Source organism: Leptonychotes weddellii, chromosome 7, assembly GCF_054177405.1.
Source record: "Leptonychotes weddellii isolate Sample4059 chromosome 7, ASM5417740v2, whole genome shotgun sequence".
Classification (NCBI taxonomy): domain Eukaryota; kingdom Metazoa; phylum Chordata; class Mammalia; order Carnivora; family Phocidae; genus Leptonychotes; species Leptonychotes weddellii.
The window spans coordinates 114,241,382-114,263,272 of NC_138375.1; the positions used below are offsets into that span (position 1 = coordinate 114,241,382).

Consider the following 21,891-nt stretch of genomic DNA (forward strand, 5'->3'; position numbering starts at 1 on the left):
GGTGATGGTGTAGTTGAACATGCTGAATGGCTTAATCCCTTGGCCCCCACTGCAGTATTGTGGATTAGTAGGGTCTTTGGCCTTTTGTGGGTCTTGGACACCTCTGAAAATGCAGAGAAAGCTATGGCTACTTGTTGGACACAGGAACATGCATGAACTTGCATATAACCTCAGAAGCCCATGGTCCCCTGATTTAGACCGCCCCCTAGCCCCAAGATAGCCATGGCAAGGAACATTTTATCACCAAGACACTCAGCCCACAGGACCATGGCCCCTCTGTCACAGAACACGGACCTACATTCTCAAGCACCCATATGCCCGGCACCATGCTCAGTCTTTTTGCGAGCCGGAGAAGCTGGTCAGTCTCCAAAACCCCTCTGGCTTCTTGGCAACGTGCGTGCCTGGAGCTCAACATTATTGGACCTGCCGCCATTCATGGCTATGAGCCAGGGCTTCTCTGGTGCTGGCTCAGGCACTGAGTGTTTCCATGTGGTCCTTTTACTTACTGTACGTAAAAGGCAGCTCTCCAACTACAGCCGCCTGATTGCAAATGACATTTCCATGTGGCGGGGAAAAGGGCCAGAATGCCTCTGATTCCAGCTGGTTCTGGATATCCTGGACCTGGAGATGAGGCTCTGCACACCCAACATTTGCCTGTAGGGATGATGTGCAAATGCCCAGAGACCCTGCTCCCTGGGGAGCACGAGGCCCTGCTGATGAGAAACAGAACCAACACTTCCTAGAATTCTGCAGACAAAAGAGAAGGTTGAGTGGAGGGATTTAGGGCAAAGAAAAGCCTAGACTTTGGAATCAGACAGCCAAAGTCTGGATCCTGGCTGTACTCCTTACTAGCTCCATGACCTTGGGCAAGAGACTAACCTCTCCCAGCCTCAGTATCTCCCATCAGTAAGCAGGAATACTGCCTGTCTCGTGGGGTGTTTGGGAGAATGAAAGCTGATGATGCATGCGGGGCGCTGAGCGCAGCGCTTGACGTCCAGTGAGTGCTCAGGGTTTGGAACTCCAAGCTGGCCAGGCCCCTGTGTGATGGTTCTTGCGGGGACCTAGGGTGCCGGGAGGTGGGTCAGAATCAGGCTTACCCCAGAAGAAGCCATAGTGATAACCACAGGAGGAGCAGGAGGTGCAAAGGACGGGGGTGTGAGTTGCTGTTTCGTAAGCCCTGTCTGGGGAGGTTGGGGAAGGAAGAAGTAGGATGGGGGAGTGGAGGAAAGCGGCAGAAATATCTGCAAGTGGTTTTAGAAGAGGAATTGAAATTCACAGGTCATTGCTGCCGTACCAACTGTTATTTTGCATCTGGGGCAGCCCAGTAAGAAGGAATGGAGGGCCATTCTGAAAGCCCTGGGGGGAGAGGGAGGTGCCGCTGGGAAAGGGTGAGGTCGGGCCCCTGTCCTCCAGGGGCTCAGAGCCACATCCAGATTCTAGAAGTGCTCTGAGCGCAGACTGGCAAGGGCTGAGCTGGTCAGAAGAGGTTCCTGGGGTGAGGAGAATGGAGCTGCGCCTTGAATGATGGGAAGTATGTTGGACAAGAGAGATGGCCACCCTCGGTGCCTTCAGCGTACCAGGCAGGGGTCCCAGGACAAGGCGGCTGGCTCTCAGCGGTCTCAGTTTAGGCCCCCCTCTAGCCCTCAACCTACACAGCCACTTGGGGCAGCCATTCATTTGTGCTTCACGAAGAACAAGAGGTCCCATCTGTAGTGCTGCTCAGGTGCCCAGCCTTAGAGCTCCTCACTGCCGTGAAAACACGTTTCTCTCACCCTCCAGCTAGGGGCAGCCATGTGCCAGTCAGAGCCCTGAGGACAGCCCTGAGGACCCTCCCCTCCCTCCTCAGGGGGCCCAGGGCAGTACACGGTGTCCTGACGGAGACTTAGCCCCATTTCCCCCAGGTTGCCCAGGACACCCTACCCAATGCCAGAACCTCATGAGGGTGGCTGAACTCACTCTGATGACCCCGTGTCTGTGTCCCCCACAGGGGCTGAGCCCCAGCTACAGGCTTTTCTCCAGCCTTTGAGATCACATGTATCTTGTCCTGGACAGATGACACGAGGTCTCATCCTAGTAGGAACTTGATAATTGACACACATTCATAGCTCTCCCTGTTCTGATTTCATTTTCATTTTAAATTATGCATTTAAATATCAAATTACTTAAATATATTTACATAAACAATTACTTGCATCTCCCTCCGATCTTCCTCAAGGTACACATCTTCTGACCATTGTAATTAGGGTGCAAGACTTGTTTTCTTCCTGGGCCTTTTACATGGCTTCATGCTCGTCATCGTGATCTTATTGACTATTCCTTATTACATCAACGACACAGCTCAGTCTACAACCAACTGATGGGCATTTTCACTGGTTACGATTTTTTTTGTTGTTATGTCTAAATTACTCTACACTGTCCAAAATATAATTTTCCTTTTGAGTGACTCTCTTGGGATTGTTCCCAGGAGCTGGATACTCAGTTGAGAGCCGCGTGAAGATTCTCTGTGCGCTCATCACAGACCGTGGGTATCTCATTTATCTGTATGCCAACACAGCAGAGTTCAGTCCTGTGGTGCCCATTAGAAAACTGAGGTGGGTGGGGTGGGGGTGAGCATTTGCCTGGAGCCACCCCGCGTATCTTCCTGTGCCATTGTTCAGAATGCCCCTCCCTCCAGGCACACTCTGAGTGGGACAGGACCCCCAAGTGCCTTTCCCAGCACAGTGAGTGACCGATGCTGGAAATGCCCCGATGGCGGCATGAAGATATTATGGAAGGAGGAAAGCTGCTTCTTTAGCCTCTGGAACAAGCCCCACAGATGGCTGCCTCAGACCAAGCCCAAGGCTGCCTCCCCAGCCCCTCCAGAGACCCTTTAAACAAGGGAGGGCGTGCTTTGTGGATCCTTAAGCCCTTTGGAAGATGTGCAAATGGGGGCAGGTCAGCCACATGAAGTGTTGGCTACAATGTGTAAACCCCACCTCGGGGTGCTGCTAATCTTTCGGGTCAGGTACAGGGGCTGGGGCGCCTCCCGCCAAGTCGCCCGTGTGATCCTGTGGCAGAGCTGGGCAGTCATGGGGCTCCCGGGGCCAGGCGCAGGACCGTTCGCTGGTACCCCTGTCTGTCCTGCCGTGGCCCGAGTGCCCTGGCCAGCCTTCCCTGCAGGCAAAGCCAGCTGCCGGGCCACAGAAGCCCCGGGCTCACAGGCATCCCTGGCCCCCAGTTGTGCCCCTGGGTGAGGTGCACGGGGCTAACCAGAAACACCTGTGTACATGGAATTTCCTGCCCCAGTTCAGCCTTCATTTCCTCCGCCAGTAAAAACCCAAGGCGTGCAAAGGTGAAAGAAACCAGCCAGTCAATCACCCAGACGACGGCCACCAGGGCCGCAGAAACGGGACTTTCTAAATTAAAATTTAATTCCCACCCGATGGCCTGGCCGGGACGGCCATGATTCAAACCGTGCAACCGGCCGCCTCAGCCAGGCAGATGCCGCTCGGGTCCTCGCAGGAATTCACCTCCCCCCGGGGCCAAGGGACGGTGGCGTCTGCCTTGGCCCTCAGGTTGTGGAATGAGACCCTAAGAATGAAAGGGACCCCCTTCTCCCTCAACCTCATTGTGCAGCTGCAGAGGCTGCCCAGCTGATTAGCGGCTCACTGCCCCAGGCTGTTTGAATTATTAGGTGCTGGGGAGATCAGAGCCCACCGGTGACTCGGGGGCATTTACCAAGACAACATCAAAGCCCGAGGCGCCCGGGGCCAGAGTGTAGGATAACGGTCAGAGCCCGAGGGTCTGCGCTCTGTCCTGGGCCAGCAGGTTTAGGTGAGGAGAGAGTCGTAAAAATGCCTCCGTTTTTCCAGAACATTTTTCCAGCGATTCCTGCCGGCGAGAGGAGGAGGGCCTGGGGCAAGAAGAAGGGCAGTATTGAGCTGCCCATTTTATGGTCATACCAACTGAAGTGGTGTCTGCGATCATGATTTGCCCGACCGCGCGGCCGGCCTGCGAACAGGTCAGCAGACTGAGAATGCCGCTCGGATGGAGTCCTAACTCTCTTCCCCCCATCTCAGCCAGCAATGGGAGGGGCAGGAGAGTGGCCTTCAGAGGCAACACTGAGGTCGCACAGACCCGGTCTCATAGCCCAGCGTGTGCCCTTAACAAGTTACTTCTCCCAGCATCAGGCCTTTGGTGCCTCAACTGGGAAATCATGACAGCCCCCCTCTGTAAGATTGGAAGCACTAAAGGAGTATCCGGAGGCGCTTTACGCTGAGGAATGTGACAAGCCAGGGGGGCAGATGAGGCAACCTTTGTCGGATTCTCTGCCAGTGGCAGGTCAGCGACAGTCACCAGGGGAACAGAGGTGAAGACCCTCTCTTCAGGAGCATCTGGCCCCTTTCTGGACATCCCAGGCCCCCCTCCCCATCTTGTCTGATTGGTCTCCTCATCGAGGGGGTCAAACACGAAGGTGCATCACTGATGAGGGCCGGTGAGCCAGGGGATGGTGAGATCAGCACCAATCCTTCCTAGACCTGGAGAAACAACCTCTAGGGCAAGCAGCCAGGGGCTGGAGGCCATGACTGGCTCCCTGGCAGAGAACTGCAGAACATTCATTGGGAAATGGAAAGCATCCCAGGTTTTTAATAGCTGCCATCTGCCATCTTTTTAGAATAGCTTTATGATTTTAAAAATAATATAGGCTCATTATAATATACTACAACTACACACCATAACATAAATGAATCTCACCAACAACGTTGAGCCAAAGAAGCCAGATACAAAAGAGTTCACACTGCATGCATGATTCCATCTATATAAAGCTTTAAAACAGGCAAAAGGAATCTGTGGGGTTTAAATCAGGAAATGGGTCATCCTGGGGGTGGGAGTGACTGGAAGGGGACACGGGGGACTACTAAGAGGTCTGCTGATGTTCTGGTTCTTGATCGGAGTGCTGGTTTACACAAGTATATTCACTTAGTGAAATTCCACTGAGCTATATATGCTTATAAACTTTACTGCATGTATGTTATATCAATAATAAATTTCCTGAAAATAAATTAGTGGGTCTGTGGCAACGCTGTGTGTACAAATAGATATAAAACACTAATGATCAGGTAGAAAATGTGGTGGGTTTTTTTCCCTGAAAAGGGAAAACTTGGAAACAGGTCGCCTCTCCTACCATCCAGAGTTAGTTCCTTTAATATTTTAGTATTTTTTCCTTCACCTCTTCCCAGGTATAATGCGTGCTTATTTATACATTTAGTATTATTCTTATATAGAAAATTATTTGTACAACTTTTTTTCTTAATATTATATTGTAAGGATTCTTGCATGCATTCTTAATCACTCCTGAAAGCAATCTTCAAGACCCTGTAATATGTCCCTGGATGGGCACATCATGCGTTAACCCAGTGGTTCTAAACGCAATGGAAATTGCCACTTCCCCGGGGGCATTTTGCAAAGTCTGGAGACATTTTTGGTTGTCACAACTTGGCAGTGGGGTGGTGACTACTAGCACCTAGTAATCTAGATGCTGCTCCTCATGCTGCTAAACATCCTATAAGGCCCAGGATAGCTCCCACTACAAAGAATTATCTGACCTCAAATGTCAACAGCGGAGAGGCTGAGAATTCCTTGTATAATCCTATCCTTATTGTTATACCTACAGGCTACTTTCAGCCTTTCCTGTCAGGAATAAAGCAACAACCCACCTCCTAGATAAATGATTCTGTGCATCTCTTCCTCCTTAGCTTCAGTTTCTGGGGGCAAGCTCAGTGCTATGGCCACTTGAAAGAGCTTGATATGTGCTTCTGGGCTATCTTCCTGAAAGTGGCCTCAGTTTACGCTGACCGCCTGACCCTTCCTCCATGTCTCTAGTGATAAACTAGAGACTTTTAGCCTTTTAGAAGCTCACAGACATCCCGTACCTAAAGCTGACCCTCTTTGCCTGGCTGCCCTCTCTCACTATGGCCCACCCTCTTTCTCTTAAAGCTTCCTGAAAAAGTGGTCCACATCCCTCTCCCCTGACCCGTGTCTCTGACCACCCCTCAGGGCATCGCAGAAGCCTCCGATCCTCACCACTCCCCCGAGACTGTCGGAATACTACAGAATACACAGCCCCCCGCCCCCCATGAACCGAACATCAAGATGGATTTTCAACGCTCAGTGCCCCCAACCCTCGGCCACATCTGCCATCGGCAAGCTTCCCACCCTCCGTCTCTCTGAGAGGATTGCCAGAGATTCCCAAGCCCGCCACCCCTTGGGGCCCATCCTCCCGGGGCTCAGACGCCACCCCTTCTCACCCAGGGGCAGGGGTAACTCCGGCCCAGCCTGCTCTCCCCAACTCGAGACCCATGTTTTCAATGGAAAAGATGTAACTTGGCCTCTTTCTGGAGCTAGAAGACTTGAAACTTCCATATTTCACCTTCCCTGGGTGAGCTTTCTAAAACAAAAGTTGTAACTGCAATGTGTAGACTGGCTTTGAATCCTGATTCATAAAAATCAACCTTGAAACAAACACATTTTGGGGACAATGTGGGAAATTTGGTTATGAACCTGGTATTAGATGTTAAGAAATTCCTGTTAATTATGTGAGGGTTGATAACAATGGTAGTGTAGTTGTGTAAAAAAAAAAAAAAAATCTTAGTTCATAAAGGATGTACCCTGAAGTTTCTAAAGAGGGTGACTTGATTTGCCTTAAAATATTTTAGCAAAGAAGAAATACATTAAGAAAATTTGGAAAAACATTAATAATTGTTCAGTTTAAGTACAGGCTTATGGAGGTTCATTATTCTCTTCTCTCCACTTTTTATGGAATTTGTCATACATTCAAAAAACCCTACAAATCTGACCACAGCGCTCTCCTGCCCAGAATATTCCGGTATTCTCTGCTGCCTAGAGGATCCAGTCCGACCTTGTAAATGTGTCATACCAGCCCAAGGGGTCAGGCCACTTTCCATTCTCCAGCCTCCTGTGCCCTCATCTGTCCCCACATTGACAGATGATCCTCTTCATTGCGTGGGAGCATGGGGACTAACCCCGTCCTCTCTGCCTACAAAACTGTACTCATTTTCCAAGAGTCTCTTCAAAGTGTCCCCTCATTTCTGATCTTCCCTGAGTCCTCCAGTCTCTGACCCTTCAGGCCAAGCCTCTGGCCCTCCCTCTACACCCCTGCCCTGTCTACCGATCAACTATTTTACAGTGGCCGGTTGTCCTATGTCCCCCATCCTACCCTCACCCCGCTGGGGACCAAGCTCCCTGTGGGGGAGAGCTATGTCTTGCTCACTCCCACTTCCCAAGACTGGTGCATTCCCAGAACTTGGTCGGGATTCAATAGAAGTCAGGGGAGTAAATGAGTGAGCCTCTTCTTCCTCTTTCCCTCCTGGAGATGAACAATAATTACATTTGAGTTCTCCAGGCTGGGTTTTTTCTGTGCTTTTCTCTGGATGGGACATGACTAGAATCGTTTCTGAAAATGAGTTTCAGGAACTCAGAGTAGAAGTATAAACCAATCTCAAGAAATACTTGAGTTGCCAGGCAACGTAAGGACACAAGCACCAACTCTCAAATATCCGCCCAGAGATGTTTCGTAATTGCTCAGGGTCGTTCTCTTTACTAGTAATCTGATTGCTTACATGCAAGGAAAGGCAGAGTCAATAAATACAGTAAATCGCATTGGTCACTGGGAGGAGAATGCCAGTACTGAGATCATGTCCCACTGATGAGAAAAGAGCAATCCTGACCCTGGTCCTGGGAGAAGTAGGGAGAAAGAAGACAGCATGACCAACTCCAGAAGGGGGCGGAACCCCAAGCCACCTCCTGTCTCTGGCCTTTGCTGGAGCCCGCAGACAAGCTTGGCTGGGAAGGGGCAGGCTGGAGAAGGATGCAGAACAGGGCTCCGAGGGCTGGCGTAGAGCGGGGCAGATCCCACCACAAGGCCCTGCATCTCAGAGCCACAGGCTTGGTTGCAGGGTCCCTGTCAGTCCTCTGCTCCCAAGACTGCCACCTTCAGGTACAGCCTGGGGGGGACCTGTGTGCCCATCCTCGCTCAGCTGGTGCATGGAGTGGCCTACCTTCCTTCGTCCCAATGTGTAAAATGGGAGTGTCCTGCCTCAGGAAGTGCAGCAGGCCCTTCTCTTTTGTTTCCTTGTGTTTCCCCAGAAAGGCAGGAGGCGTGACTGACCGCATATCTGCATGCTAAAGGAGGCCCCTGGATTACCCACACTGGAGACCCTGGGCAAGCTGCTAGAAAGGCACACTGAGGAGCCCGACCCTGGTCTTACTGATTCAACACGTTGAGGAGCGGGTCCTTGGAGCCCACATTGCAGCAAGCTCTTCCGGTAATTTTATTTAATTGTGGTAAAATACATACAACATAAGATATGCCACTTTAATCATTTTTCAATGTTCAATTCAGTGGCAGGCATTAATCACCTCGACACTGTTGTATAATCCTCTCCACTGTTTCCCAGACTTTTCCATCACCCCAAACAGAAGCTTTATCCCCACTAACCAGTAACTCCCCCAAGCCTCTGGTAACCCTTAATCCACTTTCTGACTCTATGAATTTGCCTATTCTAGAAAGTATGTGTAAGTGGAATTGTACCTTTGTGTCTGACCTATTTCACTTGGCGTAAATATTTTCAAGGTTCATCCATATTGTAGTGTGTTTCAGAATTCCATTCCTTCTTATGGCTGAAAACCATTCCACTGTATGGATGTACCACATTTTGTGTTCTCATTATTGCGTTGATATACTCTTGAGATTCTTCCACCTTTTGGTTTTTGTGAATAATGCTGCCATGAACATTGGTGCACTGGTCTCAGCTCAAGCCCCTGGTTTCCATTTTTTTTTTTTTTTGGTGAATGTACCTAGGAATGGAAATGCTGGGTCACATAATTCTATGTTTAACTTTGCAAAGGACACCAAACTATTTCCCCCAGAAGCTGCACCATTTTATATCCCACCAACAAAGCGTGCACGAGGATTCCATGCCCGTCCTCACTGATTATTTTCTTTACTTTTTTGGAGATTTATTTATTTATTTTAGTGAAAGAGAGAGCATGCACGAGCAGGGGGAGGCACAGATGAAGAGGGAGAGAAATCCGCAAAAAGATTCCCTGCTAAGTGCAGAGCTTGATGCAGGGCTCCACCCCAGGACCCTGAGACCATGACCTGAGCTGAAATCAAGAGTCGGACACTTAACCAGATGAGCCACGCAGGCATCCCACTAATGCTCATTATTTTCTGCATTTTTGATTATAACCATCCTTGTAGGTGTGACATGGTATCTCACTGTGGTTTCCCTTCAGGTAATTCTGCTGAACATTCAGTAGAGAGAGACAGGGACTCACAATAAAGGGAAGGGGATCTGGGTCACTTTTCAAAGAGTGAGTCCTTCTTCTTCTTCTTCTGCAAACGAACACTGTTTCCTAGGGCTCAGTTCAGTTCAGTGGCCACGTGAGTCAGGGGTGGGGACCAAACTTCTCCATCCTTCTCCCCAACAGGGTCTGTGGAATAACACTTGGTGGGCAAGATATCAGGCTTTGGGTCAAACAATCAGAGGGGTTTTCTTGCATTCCAGGATTTAAGTCCAGGCTGAGTGAAAATCTCTCTGGAGGCCAGGGATGCCCCTTATGACCCTCCATCACCCTGATCAAGAAACAACTGCCCATTAGCCGAGTGTCTGGGAAGGGTGGGGTGGGACCCAGGGTTGACCCCTGAGCCCCTGCAGAGGCTGCCTTCTCCCAAATGTCAAATCCTGCCAGAAGAAACACTCACTGCTTTAGGTAGAATTTTGCTTCTTCGGCAACCCCGGGCCAATTAGCATAGCAGAGCTCTGTGGGTAAGCACACTCTCAATGGGACTTGTAAGAGCCACAGTCAAGAGATCAAATAACCCCCTTGCTCCCTATGCAACAGGCCTGGACTCCATCAGAAGGACACGCCCAGCCAGCCAAGACATAACTCTGGTGCAGACAGCAGGGCAATGAGGCAAGCAATAAAAAAGCCTAATCTCTTAAGGCAACATGAATTGTTGGCGAGAACATAAGGGGAAAGCAACATTAGCCAAGGATCATTTTCCTCTTGTTATAGATGCCTGCTGACTGCTTGGAAAAACCAAAGTGGGAAAAAAAAAAAAAATCCTGCTAGTGCTGGTGGGCGGCAAGATGCAATTTACAGAACTGGTTTTCCTGAGTTTCCAACAGCTCAACAGTTAGTCTTCTTGCAATCATTAGTGACTACCATGGGCCGAGGGCTTCTTCCGTGACAGGCATTTTCTGTTTAATAGCTTTGCCTAATCCCGCGATTCTAAACAATTAGCAGTACCCATCATCCTCTGTCAGTTTGGTTCAGTGTAAGGAACAGAAGTTCTGGATGTTTCCAGCAAAAGGGGGTTTTTGTACAGGGAATCAAACACTTCCAAGACTCTGGTAAGGGCTGGAGGAGCATATGCAAGGGGGTGACAACCAACTGTCCGCTAGAAGGACCCATCAGCTAGCTGAGACTTCAGGAAGCTCTTACACCTACCACCGTAGCTTCGGTCACAACTGCCTCTCCCAGCCCGAGGCTGGTGACCATCATCCTTGTCCGCCCCTCAACTCACCACCACTAAGGTTGCCAGCAACCTCAGCAGGAGGGGGAAGGCCTTCCTCAGCTCCACCTTCCAGACCTTGCATGAGCACCATCAACTAGTAGAACTTCCGTGCCATCCAGAACTCCAGCTGCAAGTGAGTCTGGGGAGCTTTCCAGGCTTCCCGAAGGAGGAGGGTGGGGTGGAGAATGAAAGCACCTCCCATCCCCATCGTTCAGTTGCATCCCGACAGGTTAAATCACTTGTGCAGGGTCACACAGCTGGTGGGTAGGGAAGCCAGGACTGGAGCTCAAGTTTGCGGGACGGTGAAGTCCGTTCTTACCCAGGGATTTCTGAGCAATGAGGAGAAAAAGCATTCCACATATTCTAAGCATTTCTATTAATTATAACTACACTGGGGGCTAATATCAGATCTCAGATTAAATTGCCAGGAGATTACTCTGAATTGTACAAAGATAATGACGCTGGCAGTTGTGAGAAAGGAGTCGTTTCAGTTTCAGGGGTGAAAGGATAAAGAAGGCGTATGTGGAAGAAAAGGAAATGGGACTAGTCTGGACTCAGCCGCAGGGCAAACCTGTTTCCCCCTGGATCCCCGTTCCAGGCTACGGGATCCCCTGCCACAGGCAGCCTGGAAGAGCTTTGGTACATTGTTGGTGAAGGGTTAGCATGGAAGGGCGATACTCACGACTGCTTACTGACACTTAGACGCCAAGCATCAAGGATTAGCTCATTGCGTCTGCACGACAACTTAGAAGGTAGGTGATTGTCTCCTTTGAATTTCATAGATGTGGAGGCTGAGCTCAAAGAGGTTAAATGACTCACCCAAGGTCGCACAGCCAGGCTGTGACAAAGTCAGAATTGGCACTCAAGTCTGTCCAAGTCCACATGCTCCGTCCTTAGCCCCTGGCTGTGCATATCCCCCATTGACTCCACAAGCTCTCGCAGCCCCTCACAGCACACACAGAGCTGGATTAAGCCAAAACAACTGAACACCAGTTAGGTGAACATTACCTGTGGCACAAGGCTGGTGAACCATGCCCAGTCCCCCAATCTGGAGAATTCAGTGAAGACGGACCTAGGCCTGGGCACAAGCTGGGGCTCGGGCATCTCTCTACACGAGGGATTCTTTTTTTTTTTTTTAAGATTTTATTTATTTATTCATGAGAGACACAGAGAGAGAGAGAGAGGCAGAGGGAGAAGCAGGCTCCCAAGGAGCAGGGAGCCCGATGCGGGACTCGATCCCAGGACCCTGGGATCATGACCTGAGCCGAAGGCAGATGCTTAACCATCTGAGCCACCCAGGCGCCCTCTACACAAGGGATTCTTTCCAGTCCTATTATGTATTCTCCCCACCACACCCCATCCCGGAGGATTTGGAGCAAGTCCTAAAACCAAGTTGTTCCCAGGTGAGAAACTTGGGCGGCTTGCTGATCCAAACCACCCATTGTACACATGGAGAAACAGAGGTTCTAAAAGAGGAAGTAACCTGCCAAAGGTAATACAGATGGCTGGAATCAAGGGGAGGGCAAATCCCAGGCTGCTTTGGCATCTCCTCACTTTGGAGCTAACATTTGAAGGAGAACCCAAATGACATACTAGCAACGCAGTACCCTTAGAATATCCTCTCTCATCACCAAGAACTCCCCCACCCACCCTTACTTGTTGGTTTCTAAGATGGTGGTAATGTTTTATTTCTTGAAGTGGGTGATAGTCACATGACTATACTGACCTTGTGAAAATTCACTGGGTGGTTTACTTATGGGTTGTTTTTTTTTTTCACTTTTCTATATTATGTAAAACTTCAATGAAAAGCTAACTTAAAAATAATATTGGCCAGTTAGATCTCCCCCAGGACCAAGAAAATATTCCATGTTTTAACTGAGAAGCAACTTCTTTTTAGTCTTAAGAGGCTGAAAAAATCATATGCAGTGTTACTGTCAACTCAGGATTTGAATAAACTGAGAAGTTGAATGATCCAAGGAGGTTTGGGGGCTCTTTGCAAAAGCAGAGACATTCTTTTTACTTTTCCTTTGGAAGGCAGAAACACACACACACACACACACACACAAATGAGACCTGTGGCAGAGACTTGATGGCTGTTCACAACCATTTACCTATTCCTCCTGGACAACCACTAGGCTACACTTCCCAGTGCAGCCATTTGACTGGATGCTGGCCAATGAAATGTCCAAAATAGGTATAAGTGATAGATACAAATTCCAAGTCTGGTCCATAAACTTTCCCCTGTGCAACTACTGACTACCTTTTCCAAGCTACTGGCTAATTACAGAGTTCTCTGAGGCCCTAGAAGAGGGTGGAGTTGTAAGACAAAAGAAACCTGAGTTCCTGTGACATCAGGTGGAGGAGAGCCATGTAGGAGAGTCAGGTGACTGACCAGGAAAACCTTTGATGGGACACTGCCCAAGCAAGAAACAAACTTTATTGTGTAGTGAAATGTGCAGCTTATTTGTTTCAGCAGTTAGCCTACCCTGAAAAATACAAGTCATTTTGAAATTCAGCAAATCAATCTCCAAATCACCCCAACCTTTTCAACTTTGAGCCAGCCACAGAGTATTTTTTAAAATCTGAGGGGCCAAAGTGGAGTCTTGCCTGTCACTTATTGATTCTTAATTCAGAAACAGTTGTAACAGGTACAACTCACCAGTCCCCGGTGAGTTAGGGCAAGAGACCAAAGGAAAAGACTCATTATAACAAGATGTGAGAGTTGGCAGTCCTGTTTTTCCTCTAATTGTTCTGTCTCCTCCTTTGCTGACAGGGTTCAAAATGGCAGCATTCTAGACCATTCTATGCAGGGGCTAACAGCTCTGTACCACCAGAGGGCAATGCTATATAATAGCTGGTGCACACGATGATAACATTGAATCATCATGAAAGGGAGAATCAGAGTCAACATTTGTTTTTAAGATTTATTTATTTATTTATTTATTTATTTATTTATTTATTTATTTTTAAGAGAAAGAGAGCATGAGAGTGAGCTCCTTTGAGCAGGGAGTGGGGAGGGGCAGAGGGAGAGGGAGAGAGAATCCCGGAGCACACTTCCTGATGAACTTGGAGCCCATCACGGGGCTCCATCCCAGGACCCCGAGATCATGACCTGAGCCAAAATCAAGAGTGGGCCGCCCAGCCACTGAGCCCCCCAGACGCCCCTGAGCATTTTTTTTTTTTTGATTCAACATCAATGGAAAGGGGCAGGAGGCAGACACCAGGATTGTAGAAAAGTCCCTGGGTGATGGAATGGCAGACAGTGAGGAAAACGTCTTTGAGATGCACACCCCCCACTTCTATCTTCCTTGCAATTGTTCCAAGGACTAACTCTCTGCATTTCCCCTACATGTATTAAAGTTTTCCAGACTACTAAATGATTTTACTCATATTTGGAATTTAAGAAATGAAACAAGCAGGGCGCCTGGGTGGCTCAGTTGGTTAAGCGACTGCCTTCGGCTCAGGTCATGATCCTGGAGTCCCGGGATCGAGTCCCGCATCGGGCTCCCTGCTCAGCGGGGAGTCTGCTTCTCCCTCTGACCCTCCTCCCTCTCATGCTCTCTGTCTCTCATTCTCTCTCTCTCAAATAAATAAATAAAATCTAAAAAAAAAAAAAAAGAAATGAAACAAGCAAAGAAAAAGAGAGAGAGAGACAATACAAGAAACAGACTCTTAACTATAGAGAACAAACAGACGGTTCCCAGAGGAGAGATGGGTGGGGGGATGGGTGACATAGGTGATGGGGTTAAGGAGGGCGCTTGTAAAGAGCACCGGGTGATGTATGGAAGTGTCAAATCAGTATATTGTACATCTGAAACTAATACAACACTGTACGTTAACTATACTGGAATTAAAATTACCAACTTAATAAAAAATAAAATTATAAGTAAATATTGTGTCTGATCCTCCAACAAAACTTTTCAAAACCTTGGCAATTTTCTAGGAAAATATGTATTAGCAAAAAAAAAAAAAAAAAATCTCCAGCTGAAGGATCCAACTGCATGTGGCAAGGAAAATTGTACTAAAGCTCCCTTCCACCAACACACTCAGATGTGGAAAGCAGTTAGAAAATAAAGACACTGAATAAAAATAGAAATAAAATGAGAGGCATGTGAGGGGCAGAGCCTGCTCTGGTCTCTGCCGGGCCTGGGGCCTGCCAGATTTGGAAGGAAACAGCAGTTTCTCTAGCAGTAGCCTGTGGTTTCCTATGAAAACCCAGACTTGGGTTCTGTTTCTTGGAATGGAGAACTAGCTTTTGTCCAGACCAAGCTTCTAGCTGAAAATAACTAGAAAAAGATAGACAAAAATATATATCTTTTAAACGGTTTGATGGCAGTAAAGAGCAACACAGGATTTCTAGAAGCCAGAGCTCAGAGGGAAGGGGAGACCAGGAATCTGAGCCTGATATGTGTTTTTTCCTCCTGAGATATTAGCCAACTCAGAATTTTGGGTTGAAAAGCTATCAGAAAGTGGTGGCTGAGAAGCTGAGTAGGACTTTTGACAGCCTCTCATTAGTTTGCAGGAGAAAAAGATGGAGTGGAGACCTGCCAATCAGGAGAGGGTGCGATGAGCCACTCAGGTTTTCAGTTGGGGTCCCAAAGACTTATAACCTAGAATAAGACAGCCTTACCGCAGATTTCCTAGAAGAGAGAGCCAGAGGCAAGAGCTTGCATGCGGGCACTTTACTAAGAAATGCACTTGCAGGGAGGCTGGAGTGAGGGAGAAAGGGAAGTGAGGCAGAGCAGAAGGAAGAACATGGTGCAGGGGAGGGCACTCAGCTCCACAAAACACCAGCATTCCTCAGCATTCTCCTCAAAATCAGGGAAAATCGGATCCCATAACAGACCAGAGCAGGAGGAGACCTGATGACCAAACACGAAGTGGTATCCTGGAACAGAAAACGTATGTTGGGGGAAAACTAATGAAATCCAAATAAAGTACGGAGTTTAAGGAATAGTCACGTACCAGTGTTGGCTCTTTGGTTGTAAACGCACCACAGTAATATAAACCATTAGTAATAGGGGATGGTGGGTGCAAGGTCTGTGAAATTTTCTTCACTATCTTTGCAACCTTTCTTTCTTTCTGTCAACCTAAAACGGACACAATATTTTATTTAAAAAAAAGAGTAAACAGTAGTTTATTTTTTTAAATTTTTCTTCTTTTTTTCTTTTTTTTAAACAAGTAGTTTAAACCAAATGAATTTTCACTTTGAGAATACCCATAATAATGTCTTGTGGGATTGTAAATCTATATTTAACATTACTTGTAGTTAAATAATACACATATTAATATTAATAAATGTAAAAACACATAATTATATTCTATTATGTACATAATTAAAACATGCAGCAATAGCAGAAAAGGCAGGAGGAGGGAGATAAGTGAAGTTAAGAAGTTCTAAACTCCTCGTATTGTCCAGGAAATTGTAAACATATTCATTTATATTAGATTTTAATAAATCAGAAATGCACATTGTAACCTCTAGGTTCATCACTAACAGAATAGTTACAAAATATGTAACTCACAACTAACAGAGAAAAAATAGAATTATAAAAGTACATAATACGAAAGAGACTAAGAAAGGAAATGGAACATAAAACAGGTGGGACAAATAGAAAATAAATAGTAAGTTGCAATGCTTAGCCCCAAATATCAGCTGTAACATTAAATATAAATGATGAAAATGTTCCAATTAAAAGTCTAAGAGTATACTTAGAAACAACAACATTAACCAAATGCCACTTTAAATATACACCTTTACTGTAAGGATACAGAATTATTAAAAATAAATGGGATGGGGGTGCCCTGGCTGCCTCAGTTGGTAGAGTGTGTGACTCTTGGGTCATGAGTTCAAGCCCCATGTTGGGCATGGAGCCTACTAAAAATTAAAATAAGATAAAATTAAATTAAATTAAAATAAAAAGTAATGGGATGGAAGAGACATTCACTTCAAACAGTAATCAAAAGGAAGCTGGTGTAGCTCAATGGACTTTATTTTATTTTTTAAAGATTTTATTTATTTATTTATTTGAGAGAGAGAGAGAGAGAATGAGAGAGAGAGAGAGCATGAGGGGGGGAGGGTCAGAGGGAGAAGCAGACTCCCCGCTGAGCAGGGAGCCCGATGCGGGACTCGATCCAGGGACTCCAGGATCATGACCTGAGCCGAAGGCAGTCGCTTAACCAACTGAGCCACCCAGGCACCCACTCAATGGACTTTAAAACAAAGCATTACTAGAGATAAAGAACGATAATGTATATTAAAAGGGTCAATCTACTGGAAATATGTAACAATTCCAAATTTGTAGGCACTTCATAACAGCAAAACATAAAAAGCTTCATAAAAAGCAAAACATGTAGGAACTGAAAAGGAAAGAGACAAACGTACAGCTGTAGTGGGAGGCACTAATATACTTCTCTTGGTAACAGAACAAGCAGAAAAAAATCCGTAAGGATTGAAAAGAATTAAACTATATAATAAAAAATGCTGACCTAACTAACATACATAGGCTACTACCTCCCAACAGTGAGAGAATGAATGTACGTTCTTTTCAAGTGCACATGACCATTGGCCCAAATTGAATACATGTGGAGCAATAAGGCAAATTTCAAAGAACTGAAATCATACAGAAGACATTCTCTAACCACAGTGCAATTAAGCTAGAAATCAGTAACAGTAAAATTACTAGAACAATACTTGAATGTTCAGAGATTAAGTGATATACTTCTAAATAAGTCATGGATCAATGAAGAAATCTCAATAGAGAGGACAAACCTACTGAATAGCAATGAAGACACAGCACACTAAAACTTGTGTGCTATGGAGAAGAGTGCTTGCACCTCCCCAAAATTCCTGTGTTGAAACACTAATCTCCAATGTGATGGCATTCAGAGGAGGGACCTTGCGGAGGTCATTAGCTTTAGTTGAGGTGACACTGGTGGGACTCCCATGATGAGAATAGTGCCCTTATGTATGAGAATAGTGCCCTTACGAGAAGAGGAAGGGACCAGACTCCTCTCTCCCACTCTGCCATGTGAGGATACAGCAAGAAGTTGGGGTGGCTGTGTGTAGACCAGGAAAAGGGTTAGAACCTTGATCTTGGAAATCCCAGCTTCTAGAACTATGAACAGTAAATGTTTGCTGTTTAAGCCACCCACATTTATGGAATTTTCTTACAGCCTTCCAAACTGGCTGAGACCCTGAGGGATATGGCCAGCCTGGGCTTAGAGGGAAATCTATACCCCGGAAGTCACATAAGCAAGGAAAGGAAAGAGCATCTATCTCCAGGAAGTTAGAATAACGACAGCAAATTCAACTCCAAGAGTTCCTCCTCCAGGTAGATGAAGTAGTCTGTGGCATGCCTCCACTGAAAAGATCTAGAAACATCAGACAACTTATAAAAATCATATATTCACAAACATCAGAGAACTACGGAGGCAATTACAGGAAGTAAGATTTTGCTGAGGAGAGACCTTTCCCCAAACGACTGCAGGAAATACATTCCTTTTGAAAGATGTATATATGGTCAATTCATTTTCCATAAAGATGCCAAAACAAATCAAATGAAATTTTTTCATCAATTGATGCTGGAACAACTGAAGGTCCAAATGAGGGAAAACAAAAGCTTGACTTCTCCGCCTCACACTATACACAATATTTAATTTGCCATGGATCGTAGACCTAAATATAAAAGCTGAAACTATAAAGATATTAAGGAAAATATTCTCATGCTCTGGGGCCAAAGATTTCTTAGATAAAACTGGAAAGACGTAACTATAAAAGAAATCATTGATAAAATGGAATTTATTGAAAGTAAAAACATCTGTTCATCAAAAGACTGTAAAGAAACAGGCAAGCCACGGACTGGAAGAAAATATTTGCAAGATATATAAGAAATAGTGTTCAGAATATATAAAAACACTTAGAATTTAACAGTTAAAAGAACAAACAATCCTATAAAAATAAGCAAAAGACTTGACAGACATTTCACAAAGGAAAATATTTGAATGGAAAGTAGCAAGGATGTAGGGCAATCAAAATTCTTCTGTTGCTGGTAGGAACATAAAAGGGTACAACTATTTTGGAAAAACTCCACCAATTTCTTCACAAGTTAAATGTACACTTGCACTTTGACCCAACAAGTCCATTCCGAGGTGTTTATTCAAGAGATCTAAAAACATGTGTTTGTGAACCAACTTGTTAAAGCATGCTCATCACACTTTTACTCACAAAAAATCCCCCAAGTCAAATATCCATCCAAAGGAGAATGAATAAAAAAATCATAATATATTTATACAATGTAATGCTATTCAACAATAAAAATTTATGAAGTATTAGCCCACACAGCAAAATGTATTGATCCACAGAACAAAAACAATGGAGCATGAAAACAAATATACTGCATAATTCCTTTTTATGAAGTTCTAAAACAGGCAAAACCAATCTGAGGTGAAAAACATCAAAATGTTAGTTGCTTCTGGGGATAGAGATTCACTGGGAGGGGACTCAAGGGAACTTTCTCAGGTGATAAAAATGTGATTATGATAAAGGAGACAATCAAGTGAGCATCCATTTGTCACAACGACACAGCTAATAAAATACGTGTACCTCCATGTATGTACATTTTACCTTAAAGTAAAAGAACTATTAAAAATAATTATCATCATCATTTTTATTGGTCGGGCCACACCCCACTGCCCAGCTTTTAAAAATCGGTTTAAACTGGGCATCTAAACTGACCAAAACTTCAATTCAAAAGCTATGAGTTACAGATTACATGAGAGCATAGTAGAGTAGTTTTCACGACTGTTAAAACTGTACCTCCTAACTTCCTTCCTCGGAAAACAACTGGATTAGTCTCCACCAGAAAGCAGCAGCTGAGAAAAAAATAACTAATTTTACCAACAGAAAACCCGTTTCACTTGTCAAAACACTTGCCTTTCTATGTATCCAGGTACTTACTTTTAGAGGTTTGGATTCTTCCGTGTTTGATTTTGTGCAAGAGTAGCTTTGCGCAGCGGCGGTATCGTAGCCAATGAGGTTTATCCGAGGCACGATTATTGCTAATTGATTTTGTACAAGAGATTCTGAAGGGTCAGATTGCCTTTGCCTCCTTTTCCAACCAATCTAAACAAAATAGTCATTCTGGTTTACACTCCATCTTCTGAAGAACACTCACAAGTCAAGCTGTCAGGCTGGTGCTGTCCATGATTTATGAAAGTTTTCCTTCCTTTGCATTTCCTTTAATACTGGTTTGTCTGTAGCCACACAATCTTTTCTTTCTTTTATCTTTTGGTTTATACATATAAAGCAGACTTTATAATGTAGTCAATACACTGAAATGCCTTGCATTTCCTTCTCTTTTCTCATCTTTTTTTCAAGATTTTATATATGTGTGTATATATATGTATATATATGTATCTATATATATTATATTTGGTGGGGAAGGGGCAGAGGGGGAGGGACAAGCAGACTCTGCACCGAATGCAGAGCCCCATATGGGCTCGATCCCACAACCCTGAGATCATGACCTGAGCCGAAATCAAGAGTCAGATCCTTAACTGACTGAGCTACCCACGGGCCCCTCTTTTCTCATTTTTTAAGAAAAAACATTAAAGACCATTGTGCAAAATTCCTCATTAAAAATAAAATCATCATCATCATGACCATCAAGTTGAGGTGTAGTTGGGAGAAGATGTGAGAATGGCCATATTTGATAATTGTCCATTGGAATTTGTTACACTCTCCTCTTTCCTTTGTAAATGTTTGAATTTTTCCAAAATGGAAAAATTTCTTGTTAGTGAAGGTGCAATAAAGAGGTTTTGAGACTTCTTTAAAGTAGAAAAAGCAGAGAAGTAGTTTACCAGCACCAATGGTAGTGTTTTCAGGAAAAATAAAAATGATCCACATGGTAACAGCAGGGGAGAATGAAGAGCACCAGGAAGGGTAAATGTAAATGAGTAGAACTGTACAAAATAATCCTAGAAATGTAGTGGAGTTTAAAATATATGTAGGAGATTCATGAGAATAATGAAAAGTTGAGAGTGAAAATATTCTAGGTGAAAATATTCTAGGGTCGTGTTATTATTGGGAAGATAGAAAAAACAATTTCTTGGTAAAATGTCAAGGACACATCTTGTAATATGTGTGGCAATTTGTTGTAACAGTAATCAGAAACTAATATAGTATCCACTGAGGATGTTTGTCAAAAAGAATCTTTATTATCATGGTTGCGAAATGCTGATTTTTCCAACTCCAGCCTTCCCTCAACATTTATTAGTTGTTTTAATATTCTACTAAAGCAAGAGGACTGCTTCCCCTCACCTTTTTTTTTTAAGATTTTATTTATTCATTTTAGACACAGAGATACAGAGAGAGAGAGAGAGAGCATGAGCAGGGAGAGAGGCAGAGGGAGAGGGAGAAGCAGGCTCCCTGCTGAGCCAGGAGCCAGATGTGGGGCTCGAACCCAGGACCCTGGAATCATGACCTGAGCCGAAGGCAGACACTTAACCATCTGAGCCACCCAGGTGCCCCTCCCCTCACCTTTATAAATATGTATTTTTAAACATATATTATATATAAGTATATATGCATAGGTATATATATGTGTATTATGAGATCTTTTTATTCTCAGTATGAACTCAAGAATTGCTCACATTGTCCCAGATTTGGCTCATGGTTGCTCTTCTAACTGGCTGTTTTGCTCTTTTGACTTGACCCCATCATGTGTGTGTGTGTGTGTGTGTGTGTGTGTGTGTGTATTTCTCTACTTTGGCCAAATAAGGTATCTCAGCCTCATCTTGTATACTTTCTGCTCCAGCCTTGGATCAGCCATTTCTCCAAAAAGCCCTGGCTTCTTTTAGTAGGAACTAGTATTAGAAACCAAGATATGGGTCCTAGATGTGCTTATTGCTATAAGGGAGGTCTTTGCTTCTTGGCCCTTTCAGCAGACAGAGCTAGGAAACATATGTATGTATGTACATATACATACCCACACACACATATATACATGTGTGCACACACGCAGATATGTAACATACATATTTATGTATATTTTATTTTATTTTTATTTTTTTATTTTTTTTAAAGATTTTATTTATTTATTCGAGAGAGAGAGAGAATGAGAGAGGGCACATGAGGGGGGTTATGGTCAGAGGGAGAAGCAGACTCCCTGCTGAACAGGGAGCCCGATGCGGGACTCGATCCAGGGACTCCAGGATCATGACCCGAGCCAAAGGCAGTCGCTCAACCAACTGAGCCACCCAGGCGCCCTATTTTTTGATTTTTTTAAAAAGATTTTCTTTCTTTATTC

General features: G+C 45.1%; 1 pseudogene; it reads left to right on the forward strand.

Moving 5' to 3' along the window:
• Positions 1–19,585: 19,585 nt before the first annotated feature.
• LOC115936748 (U4 spliceosomal RNA) lies at positions 19,586–19,651 on the forward strand (annotated as a pseudogene).
• The last annotated feature ends 2,240 nt before the right edge of the window (positions 19,652–21,891 follow it).